The sequence below is a fragment of the Aedes aegypti genome, chromosome 3 (assembly GCF_002204515.2).
Source record: "Aedes aegypti strain LVP_AGWG chromosome 3, AaegL5.0 Primary Assembly, whole genome shotgun sequence".
In the NCBI taxonomy this organism is placed as follows: Eukaryota; Metazoa; Arthropoda; class Insecta; order Diptera; family Culicidae; genus Aedes; species Aedes aegypti.
The window spans coordinates 209,134,754-209,147,417 of NC_035109.1; the positions used below are offsets into that span (position 1 = coordinate 209,134,754).

A 12,664-nucleotide genomic window follows, 5' to 3' on the forward strand; every position below is an offset into this window, starting at 1 on the left:
GACTGCGAAATAATCCGACTCTTGTGAAAAAAGTTATTTAATGAAAACTTATTAGCAAGGCGACGTTGATTAACATGTAAAGGAATAACAATAATAAAAAAATTGGGCAAAATTTCCGAATAGTTTTTGTTTAATAACTTTTTTCACAAGTGTCGGATTATTTCGCGGTCTTCGGCAATATTCTTCATCGTAGACCTCGATAGGTATGGTCTGTATTCAGTATTTTTATAGAGGTCAACGGGCGACCTCTGGCGATTTTTCTTTGCAAAAGTAAGTTTTCCCATAGTAAATCCCATACAAACTTTGAACGGCTGGCGCTAAAATATAGTTTCACCGATCGAGCTGAAATTTTGCACAGTTGTTATGGGACCTAAATGCAATCCAAAAAGTGGACTGGAGCGAGAATCTAAATGTTGTCCCACACTAATGTTCACAATGTGTCCGGTAGTGGCGGCCACCTTTCAAGACTGGTGAATTTGGTACTAAAATACATCATCAAAATGCAGTGTTAAAATTCGTATTTTTATTTCAAACTTAATTTTGTACGCTACAAAAATGATAATATTTATTACAGTCAACTCTCTCTTACTCAATATCGACTTAGAGAAGCGTAGTAAAAGTTGGTTTTCATGGCTACCTCGATGGTCTCTAGGATCGCAGTTGCACTGGTTTCTGTAACTCGATACCTCCCTAACCCCCTAAGTAACAAGATCGCATAAAACCAATAGTTTTTGAATTATGAATTCAGCGGCTTAGTACGGAGGATTTTCCCCTATGTTCTGTGCTCACTGTGGTAAATTACATAAATTTCAAGATAATTTATGTTTTAAGAACATCTTCAACTCGCAATATAAAAACTAGGCTCACCATTAGGGCGATTCAAATTTTGAAAATGTTTAAAAATCCAATCTCCCATATGATGCTTACCTTCCTTACCATAAAAATAGTGTTCTGTGAAATTTTCAGCTTTCTAGGTGGTGATTTAAAGGTGGCCCAAAGATAATATAGGTTTATATGGAAATTAATATGGAGAAATTTTGAGAAATGTTCCAAACACGCTAGTACTGTAATGTACGTACAAACTTTTTATCCCATATTGAGAAATCATTCTTTAAACCTTAATGAAGGATGTTGCTGAAGAAACAAATCCCTTTTGAACTAATTTTGTTTGGGAATTTTGTACATGTTTGGAGGGCTATGGACCGATGCACGAGTTCACTATCTGACGTTTGAGCGGTGCCGTGTTATTTACGTGACCATGACAACTATTGAATTCGGCACCGCTCAAACGTCAAATTAGTGAACTCGTGCATTGATCCATAATCCCATATTAAGCTAAATAATAGCAAACAAATTCATCAATATCTCTTCTGCTATCCGTTGGATTGAATTACTCTCTTCAGCAAATATCTTTAGGCTGATACAAATATTAAATTTCTTTTATGTCCGAGACCACTTGGAAGGTACGAGGGGGGGGGGGGATAAAAATAAATAAGGAACAAAAAAATAAAAATAAAAAAAAGTATTTTTTTCGAATTTTTATTTTTAACGATAATTGTTGAACTTTTTTCAAACGTTCTCTGGATCATTATTTTACTTGTTTTTTACTTAAAAAATTGAAAAAACCTAACTGATGTCAAAAAAATTATGAATCTTTTTTTTTTCTACCCTTCAAAATTTTCGGATTTTTGAAGGGGGGGGGGGGTGACATAAAAGAAAATTAATATTTGTATCAGCCTTATTATGGTTTGAAGAATTAGTTTTTACTATGGGATAATAAGTTTGTATTTACATTACAGTACTAGCGTGTTTGGAACGTATCTCAAAATTTCTCCATAGTAATTCCCATATAAACCAACATTGTCCTTGGGCCACCTTTAAATCACCACGTAGAAAGCTGAAAATTTCACAGAACACTATTTTTATGGTAATGATGGTAAGGAACACATGGGTTCTGGAACATTCTGGAACACCATATGTCCCGTATTTAACGGGACAGTACCGTTTTCATCACCTTGACGAGCTGTCCCGTCGTTTTATTGAAAATGTTTAGATTGTCCCGTAATTTTGGATAAAGAGAATAGACACAGCATATTACACATACGTTAGAATATAAAGCAACAGTATAAAGTTCTCATTTATTTTGAGAGTTTTATATCTTATTAATCTTATATTTTTACTTGTTATCAGTAGGCAACATATGCCTTTGATTAACTTTTTGTTGTAGCACACAGATAAGGATCAGATTTGCATTTAACGGAAAATATCCCATCAAATAGAGTTGCTATTGCACTGATCACATTTTACCTACGTGAACCATAAATCTATACAGCATCGCAATCAATTAAAATTGACGTTTAGGCATTTTATTTGTTCCTGGGAAATAAAATGTCCACCATATTCTTAGAAGCGTTGATTCATGTCTGTGGGGTATTGATATCCATACCACAGTTACAAATCAAAGATAAGGCGATTCCAAAAGAAACGCCAAAAAGTAGGCTTTCACTAACACTCCATTCATTTACCCCGCAGATAAATTGCTGTTATAGTGTGTTCATCCATAATATCCACAATTGTGGGATGGACAAATTTTGTGGTGTATTCCTTGAAACAACTATATTCCGCAGTGTCACGGAGCTAATCCGGTTTTGCAAAGCGTCACTATGATTTTTAATCACATTTTGTTGTGGAAAATTACCCTTAGTTGATCCATAACTGTAGGGTGACTGTATGTCAATTTTTGGCCAATTTTAGAACATGTCTGGGTCCCATTTAAGTATGGTTTGTTTATATAAGAATAATATATGTAGGTTTAAAAAATCCAGGTGCAATAGAAATATGTTTCGAATATTGTGAATATGTATATGCATGCAGTTGCTATTGCATTCTCCAAACTTTAGGACGACTAAGATCGCTATCTGACGTTATCATCCATCGTTTCTGAGTTATCTGACTAGGCATCGTTGTTCTTAATCCTCGGTGTCTTAACATCGACATTTGGTGAAACTTCTTCTTCTTCTTTCTGGCGTTACGTCCCAACTGGGACAAAGCCTGCTTCTCAGATTAGTGTTCTTATGAGCACTTCCACAGATATTAACTGCGAGCTTTCTACGCCGATTGACCATTTTTGCATGTGTATATCGTGTGGCTGGTACGAAAATACTTCTATGCCCTGGGAATCGAGAAAACCCGAAAAGATCCTCGACCAGTGGGATTCGAACCCACGACCTTCAGCATGGTCATGCTGAATAGCTGCGCGTTTACCGCTACGGCTATCTGGGCCCTTTGGTGAAACTGTGTTCACTTGGTAATCAGGATCATACCGTAACAAAATTCTCACCATGTGTACCACTTTGAAAAAATCTTGTATTCCAGCGTTAACTTAAAATATGTCAGTTTTTTTTTGTGTACGAAAAAGTCACAGCCACCTTGATGTAAATTGATGATATTACGGATATTAATATATATTAATTGATATTAATATCAATATTAATGAGTGTCCTACCCCATGATCTCTTTATTACTTAATTTAACTTCTTTTTAGGAATTTGAACACGCAAAAATATCTGAAAACATCAGAATGAGTGAATAAGCAGGGACGATAGTAAAGTACATGTTGTACGATTTTACATTATTTTGTTCATCATTTTTTAGTGTCTAATACATAAAAAAACATCTTGATGTAAATTATATGGGAACAATACGGGTCCGTCCATTGGTCCCTCAGTCTTCGTTAACCTCAAGGTATACCTAAATTTTAATCTGTACTCCTCGGTTATGTTATGGCGAAGCTTCGAAGTATGTCCCATGGGAACATTTCTAGATTCTTGCTCAAACATCCTCTTTAAAATTGAGAGGAAGAAATTCAATAAAATTATTCGGTTGATTGGTTGAACATGCGTGTAAGACGGGGAAGAAATAGTAGTTTTTGCAATTTCTCATCGTAATAGGCTCTTTTTCATCACGCCAATCTGTCATGAAACGGTCTACTTTTCTGCACTGAAGTATGCAGTCGGGAATAGTCATTACGCAACTGAAACCAGTGCATCATTACACAAAAAATCAGAAATTGTAAAATGATGTTGAATGCATTCCGATATAATTTCTGATACCCTCAAGTGGTCTTCTACGAAATTGCAAAAAATGTTGTACGTAACTCGTTGCAGAACTCGATTTTTACAGCACTCGTCGTAATTGTCCTACTCGGCAAGTCTCGTAGGATAAATTTACGACTCGTGCTGTAAAAATCATCATTCTACAACTTGTTCCGTAAACTACTACAGTCGCCTCTCCACATCTCGATATCGAAGGGACCATCGAGATAGGGAGAGATCGAGACAGAGAACAAATTTTTGATGAATACTAGATTGAAAAACACTCCGTTGCCAAGAAAGTAATACACAAACATGTGGGAAGGCTAGACCACGGAGACCCACCAGGTACACAGTGGTACCGACAAAACCACCGGGGGAATTTCGGTACGCGTACGGGAAGAACACTAGGACACAAAAAGTACTTTTGCTCGTCGCGGCGGTCGGTTTATTACAAATCAAACATAACATAAACAACAGTCAACATACAATTCACAGGGCCGGCGCAAGGTAGTGATGATAATCATCGCACTCGCATATTAGGCTGGCCCAAATTCCAACACTCCTCCTCGATGTGTTCATCACTACTTGGTATCACTAAGTCCAAATAAAGTCCTCATTGGGCAACTCAACCATCTCAGGTTCTCAACCTACGAGTCTTACTCCTCCTGCACACAACGCCCTCCTGCTTCGTCAAGTTTGACAACCACAAAGTCACAAAGTTCACAAAGAGTTTACAGTCGATACACGATGTCACACTTAGCATCGGTTTCCCTCGTCAAAACAGTCATAAAATTCTTCTTGTTGGTGGCACTCCTCCACAATGGGATGCCCAGCTGCATTTTTCCGGCGGTTGCCGCTCTTCCTCACTTCTGCAGTCTTCAGAGCAAACAGCTCTCCACATAGTTCCGCTACAGCTTGCACTTCTCCGCTACGACTTATAATCTGGCACCTGGACTTCACGAAGTTCACTTTTAGTCCCTTTTGTGCCAGCTTCCGGACTGAAAGCAATCCACAGTCCAGCTCCGGAACATACAGCACGTCTTTCACTGAGATTTCATTCATTTTTCCTTCTTCGTCGACGCACTTCAGGAAGCCTTCTCCAACTCCTGCGGATCTCAGCACCGAGCCATCCGCCAAGTTCACTTCGACCTTCACACTTTCGTCGATCTTATCGAAGAACTTCCTGTCGCTGGTCATGCGGCTCGAACAGCCACTGTCCACGTACCAGCTGTTCCGCTTCCGCTGTCCGCCAACACCAAAACAGATTCCGGGATTTTTCTTCACCGCTTTCTTCACTTCCGGCACTTTTTCTTCCCTTTCACGTAGCTCTGGGCAATCCCTCCGGAAGTGGCCAGGTTTCCGGCAGTAATAACAAACTCTCTGTTGTTTTCTTCTTCTGCCTTCGTTAAACGCTTTCAGCGCATGGTCACTGCGCTCACCGGATACCTCTCGCTTCTCCATCCGTCGGTGGTACTCGTCCATCAGCCGCTGCTTCACAAATTCCAGAGTCTGGTCGTCATCTGGCCGGCTTTCCAAAGCCGTCACCAACCCGTTGTACGATTCCGGCAGGCTCCTGTACACCATCGCCACTTGCAGCGAACTCTCGAGCTTCTGCCCCGCACACGACAGCCGATCGAACAACTCTTCGATCACGAACAGGTGCTTCTCCATATCCGCACCTTCTTCGTAGTTGAAACTACAAAGCTTCTTAAGAAGCGACACTCGCGACGTCACCGTAGCCTTTTCGTGGTACTTCTTCAGCTTATCCCACACTTCGACAGCTGATTTCGCGTCCTTCACCAAGGCTAACTGATTGTCTTCCACATTTAGAACGATCAAGGCCCTCGCCTTCTGATCTTCTTTCGACCACGCCACAGTCACATGTTCGGGTTTCACCTCAGAAACCGTATGCCACAGATCGACACTGATCAGTAGCATTTCCATTTTCACTTTCCACGTTTGATAATTTCTATTATCCAAACGGGCGATAAAACTTTTCTCAGCCATTTCAAATTTCTTCGATTTTCTGTTGGCGCACACTGTACTCACGAAGGTATTTATGTACAGCCAACAACACTTCAATCGAACGTACCCGCCGTATCTACACACACGTCGGCGGTACACTGAGTCACTGTTCGATTTCTCGAACACCACCACGGCTACGGCAACGATTCACGGCACAAAATGGCAATGTTCACTTTTGTTCGTTTCTTCGGCTGCGGGACAAAATGGTGCAACACAGCTTAACCGGCACTTTCTTCCTCGTACTGGGCTTCCAACCAGACGGGAAACAACGGCACCAAACACTTCCAAATAGTCCCGGTCGCAGCTGTTCTTCCACACAGCAGCAGCTCGACCACAAGCCAAAACGAGCGCAATTAAACGATTGGCTCCCACCGACCGGCACCACACAGTAGGATCGTTCGCAAAAACGATTTCACACCCCGCGACTTTCCGAGCGATTTCACCGGTTCTTCCACTACACTGGGCCCATTACCTGTGGGAAGGCTAGACCACGGAGACCCACCAGGTACACAGTGGTACCGACAAAACCACCGGGGGAATTTCGGTACGCGTACGGGAAGAACACTAGGACACAAAAAGTACTTTTGCTCGTCGCGGCGGTCGGTTTATTACAAATCAAACATAACATAAACAACAGTCAACATACAATTCACAGGGCCGGCGCAAGGTAGTGATGATAATCATCGCACTCGCATATTAGGCTGGCCCAAATTCCAACAAAACAGACGTCATTTTGCGCTCCTAATTTGTTTTGAATCCCAAAACTTTGGTCTAGTAACCTTAGATATTGGTCATATCGACATACGGAGAGAAAATTAAGAACAAACAATCAACAGAAACACATCGAGATATGGAGATATCGAGATATGGAGGATATCGAGATATGGAGAGTGAAAATGTATGCAGACTGAAGGGACTTATGAAATCATCGACATAGGGAGAGATATCGATATGTAGAACATCGAGATGTGGAGAGTCGACTGTATTACGCAACAAGTTTCAGAATGAAGATTTTTACAGCACGAGTCGTTCATGAATGGTTACCTTGAGGACTAATTTCTAACCTACTTCTCATCTGAGAGAGATGAGACAGCTGGCTAAGATTGCGAGCTTCCAAAAGTCAAGGGAACCTGTCATCAACTGTCACTGGAAAACCGCACATTGGAAGGGCAGGGAGGGAAAAACCGTCAAAACTCAAGTAAACGAAATTAAATTTTCTAGGTGTTTTTCGATGATTTCACATTTTAAAATGATATAGGGTCGATGTACCAATAGCCGCATAGCTAAGAACAAATATTCGTATAAAATCGAAAAATCTAGCGTTATTTTTACATCATCTGAAAGCTTGTTATCTTGGTTTTATGGGAAAAATATGAAAACTACGAAAACTCATATGTTTGTATATATCATAGCTTGTGCCACTATAGGAATACATGTGCTTATAGTAGCACTATTTCTCATTTCTGTTCCTATAGTAGCACTAGCATCACAGCGTTGGCAAAATACTAATCAAAACCGTATTTTTATAAAACTTTTATATTTTTCCTACAAAGTGTGGATCAAAGCTTTCGTTTAATGTAAAAAAGTTCTTAATTGATCAATTATTGCGTATAATAAAAAATAGTTTCTCTCAGTCAGGCTTCTTCCTTGCTCTTGATTTAACCTCTTTCTCCCTCTTTCAACGATCAACTACAAAAGAGAAGCGAACTACACAAACTGAGCATCCGTACTATTCATTCCTACAGCTGTGAAGAGTTTGTTTTGACAACCTCAGTGCTCCAAAGAGAAAGAGATTGTTTTTCCTCTTCCTCAGTTCGGGGAAGAGCATTTTTTCCCATTTCTCAGTTAGGGGAAGAGAATTTCCAGACAGCTCTTCGTTGTCTCTTGGCAGCTCTTTTCCCAAAAGGGCAAAGAGGAAAGCGAAATCATGCTCTTGCGGAGAAACCAACCTCAGTTCATCCCAAAAGCAATGATGATGTGTTTGAAGAGCATCGCAGTAAGCAAGAGCTGACAAATGAAAGATGTGTATTTGGCTAGAACCAGCGTTTCTCATCATTTTTTGAACAAAATTTAGTTATGTATCAATGATATTTAGATAAATAGCTCCTGACCTTCATGTCAAAAAATATTTTGAAAAGATTTAAAGCAAAACGGCCGTGAAAAGCCACTAGTGCGACTATAGGGGACTGTCCACTAAGGGAACACCGACCATAGTTGTGTATTGGCAAACTGCCATTGTTTTTTTCATATTCATATCCTTCTTCATAGTGAGCAATAAGAAGTGAATATGATTTCGGCCAAAATAAGTTCATCTGACCGTTGTACATAACCCAAGAATTAAAGAAAGAAAATTAGTGAAAGAAGGCAAGAAAACATGCCAACTGTCAGTGAGTTGTCTCCTCTCTCTCAGCTTCTCATCAATAGGCTTATTCACAAGACGTTTCAAATCAGCTGATCGGGAAGCTCTTTGACAGTTCTTCTATTGAAATGACAGCCTCGTGTTTGCACCGGTTTTACACCGATGTAAACAAATGCATAGACGGACCTGTCACATGAAATGGCCTATCCGCACATGGTCAGAAATTCTGATCATAGTAGGTTGTACTGAGTAATTGTCACAACTTTTCAAACAACCGTCCGGATAGCATCATTATTGGAAACAATGAGCGATTCCTATTCTGATGTTCCGTTTAATATTGAGTCGGCAGCAAGGTCGGCGGCGAAAGTGGTCCTGGATGGTCTCCTATCGGAGAAATCCAATTTAGAATTTCTGAAGTCACCGTCACCAGCAAATTCCACAGGACACTGCTTTCGTCGATCGTCCGCGTCTCTAGTGACAGATTCTGGGAAAGATATTTATGTTCTGATGAGGCATGGAAGATGGAAATCTTCAACTGTTGCTGGACCATACGTCGAAATGTCCTTGCAACAATAAAATAATGATAATTACACAGATCCTAAGAACGAAAATTCATAGACCTCTTCGTTTTTCTAAGAATGATAGTTATATGAATCACATGTGCTTCATTACGTTACTAAAAAGCGTTGCGTAATGAACCATTACGCAACTAAAATGAGTTGCGTAATGAGCCATTACCAAACGCTTTTCAGTTAGGTAATATACTCATACGACAATGCGGGAAAGTAGGCCTTTCCATGACGGGTTGGCGTGATAAAAAAACAGGCTATTACGATGAGAAATTGCAAAAATACTTTTTTGCAATTTCTCATCGTAATAGGCTGTTTTTCATCACTTCAATCTGTCAAGAAAGGGCCTACTTTCCTGCACTGAAGTATGCAGTGCGGGAATAGTCATTACCTAACTGAAACCAGTGCTGTAATGATTCATTACGCAACGCTTTCTCATTACACAACTGTTTTGAGTTGCGTAATGAATCATAACACAACAATTTCTCAGAAATTGTAAAATAATGGTGAGTGCATTCCGATATGATTTCTGATACCCTCAAGTGGTCTTCTACGAAATTGCAAAAAATGTTGTACGTAACTCGTTGCAGAACTCGATTTTTACAGCACTCTTCGTAATTATCCCACTCGGCAAGCCTCGTAGGATAAATTTACAACTCGTGCTGTAAAAATCATCATTCTGCAACTTGTTCCGTAAACTACTATTTTTACATAGCAAAACAGTTTGAAAAAAGAACAACAAGACCAGGAATCACTAAAACTGCATAATTAGCATTCTATTTTGCCTATATTCAGGTAAAACAATAGGCTCTATGTTCAGAACGTCCTCTACTCAGTGCTTTCCATTGACATAAAATGACAAAAAAATGATTAAAATGTAAATTATAAGAAACGTTTCGATTTATAAACACCGGGAAGGTAAACTATATAGTAGAAGCATTAACCTAAGAATGCTAATGTCGCTGCTGTTCGTGTTACCAACATCTAGTTTGCCACGAACTGACAGCTTGAGTACCGGGCCTCAAAGTGTCAGATTAATTTTAGAATCCAAAACAACGACATGGTATTGAACATATAATGGAAATCCATGATTTAAGGTAATAATAATTAAAATCAGTTTTGTGACAACAACGCCATTAGCGTTCTACTACTAATATTTCTATTGGTAAACTTCAGACGGTTCAATGTCAGCGAAACAAATTTTCAATATCATAAAGCTTGCTTTGGTTTTGCCATAAAAAATATAGTGTAGGCAAGCAATGCCAAAATGCCAATGGCGATTCAAAAATGTATGGCATGCCATCGTAAAAAGCTGGATATAGGGTAATTCGCTAATTGTTGAACGCTACCCAAATGTTGAACGATCTGTACAAACCATGTTAAAACAGGAAATTCAACCATTTTCAAACAGTTTCAATAAATTATACAGATTATTTTGTAAGTTAGCTGTACTATTGGACACAATAAATTTAATTAGCACATCAATTTCTGAAACGAAATATTTATTGAAAATTTTTATCAGTAGGTGGAACGAAAATTTCAATTCTCTTAAAAAATAACTTAAGCTGAGGCTGCTATGAAATAAGCTGTGTGGTAAAACATACTACGTATATTGGGTTAAGCACCTATTCACGATATCAGTAAAAGTCTACTTTAGTTATTTTCTAAACATCCGTACAATTTACTCGTATCTATTAATTACATAAAATCATTTGCAATTGCACTTTCGTTTTACGTACATTTTCCATTTGTTGAACACTAGCATAACATGAAAGGCTTGGTTTCATCAGCAGTATTGCCAATTTTTTTATTTTCGTACCAAACACCTATATTGAAATGGAATATTGCATGACACAATATAGTATTGTTTTTTGCTTCAAATATCTGTTGAATAATTATTATAAAAAATCCTATAATGGTGTATGTTGCAATGGTTGAAAACGCGATTCAAAAAAGTATAATTAATTGCATCACATTCCCATAGCCATTCTGATACTTTTTTTTTCGAATTTCACTATCTTCACTATGGCATCAATGCCATCACCGTTTGATTGAAATTACGCATCGGCAGCCGATTTATCCGGAGTATAACCTCAATCTCGCGATTGATGCTGTAATGTCGAAAATAATGTACATTAGGAGAAGCCGCTAAAGTCTATGGAGTGTCGTAGGGGACGATTCACTTCCGTTTCAGCCCAGAGTGGTCAGGGAAAGTGCTTCGTGGACCTAACCCTGGCCTCACAACCGAAGAGGAGCGCGAACTTGCAAGTTGAATGAATGCGGGAGTAAAACGGTCAACATTTAGCGACAATCGTTCAACATCAGGATAAGATGGGTTATGTATGTGTTCAACAATTGGGTATAGAACTATCTTTTTAAATATATATTTTTTCAATTAAAAATGGACATTACCGTGCTAAAAATGTTACTGAAATAATGTTAAACAATCGTCTACGGTGTTGAATGCTTTTTTAGCAACCTTTCTATCAAAATGTCCATGAAAATCAAATAACAAAAAAACGTCTATCTTAATCGTTCAACATTTGGCGATTTACCCTAATTATTGAACAATGTTTAACAAATCCTTATGTGTTTCAAAAAGCATACTACGAGCGCGACAGGGCCCACCTAGGAAGCAGTGTCATGATGTACGAGCTCGTTCACCACCTCGAAGGTATGAGGTGGTGGACGAGCTCGTCTACCTCGGATTCTTGCTGACGGCTGACGACAATGTTAGTCGGGAAATACAAAGGCGTATCATCAGTGGAAGCCGTACCTACTATGGGCTCCAGAAGAAACTGCGGTCAAGAAAGATTCGTTCCGCACCAAATGTACCATGTACAAACGATTAACGAACGATGCTCGAGAAGGACCTGCGAGCACTCGGAATCTTCAAACGTCGGGTGCTTAGGACGATCTTTGGCGGTGTGCAGGAGAACGGTGTGTGGCGGCGAAGGATGAACCACGAGCTCGCTCAATTCTACGGCGACCCAGTATCCTGAAGGTGGCTAAAGCTGGAAGGATACGCTGGGCAGGGCATGTTGCAAGAATGCCGAACAACAGCCCTGTAAAGATGATGGTCGCCACGAATCCGGTCGGAATAAAAAGGCGTGGGGCGCAGCGAGCTAGGTGGATTGACCAAGTGCACCAAGACCTGGAGAGCGTGGGTCGCAGTTCAGGATGGAGAGAAGCGACCATGAACGGAATGAATTGTTAAACATTGTTGGCGAGATTTTATCAAGTTAATTGATGCAAATAATAATAAAATAATAACTTAATGTCAATTTTGTCATCCTAATTAACTCTGTGTTAATTATATGACCCAATGATCGGTAATTTCGTCTCGGCTACGTAGAGACTGGGAATCATCCTTATAACCTTATTGTAGGCGACTGTTGGCTTATACAAGGATTTCATGCAGTTCCTAAGATAAATTTCACAAACTTTTCGACTTGGAATTACTCCAAAATTAATCATTCGATTCCTTTACATTATTATTATCATCTTTATAAACGAGACCTTCAGTTAATGGTTGGTTCATCACGTAGATTTTAATTAGTGCCTTTGAAGTTTTAGCGCAATCTTGGAAGTTGGATTCCAAGCTGTTTTACCTTAAA

At 39.4% G+C, this 12,664-nt stretch overlaps 1 protein-coding gene across 2 annotated transcripts in view; it reads left to right on the forward strand.

Moving 5' to 3' along the window:
- The window catches only part of LOC5572851 (nardilysin), a 62,782-nt gene that overhangs the window by 23,458 nt on the left and 26,660 nt on the right, over positions 1-12,664 (forward strand). The gene's annotated exons all lie outside the window — the stretch shown is intronic.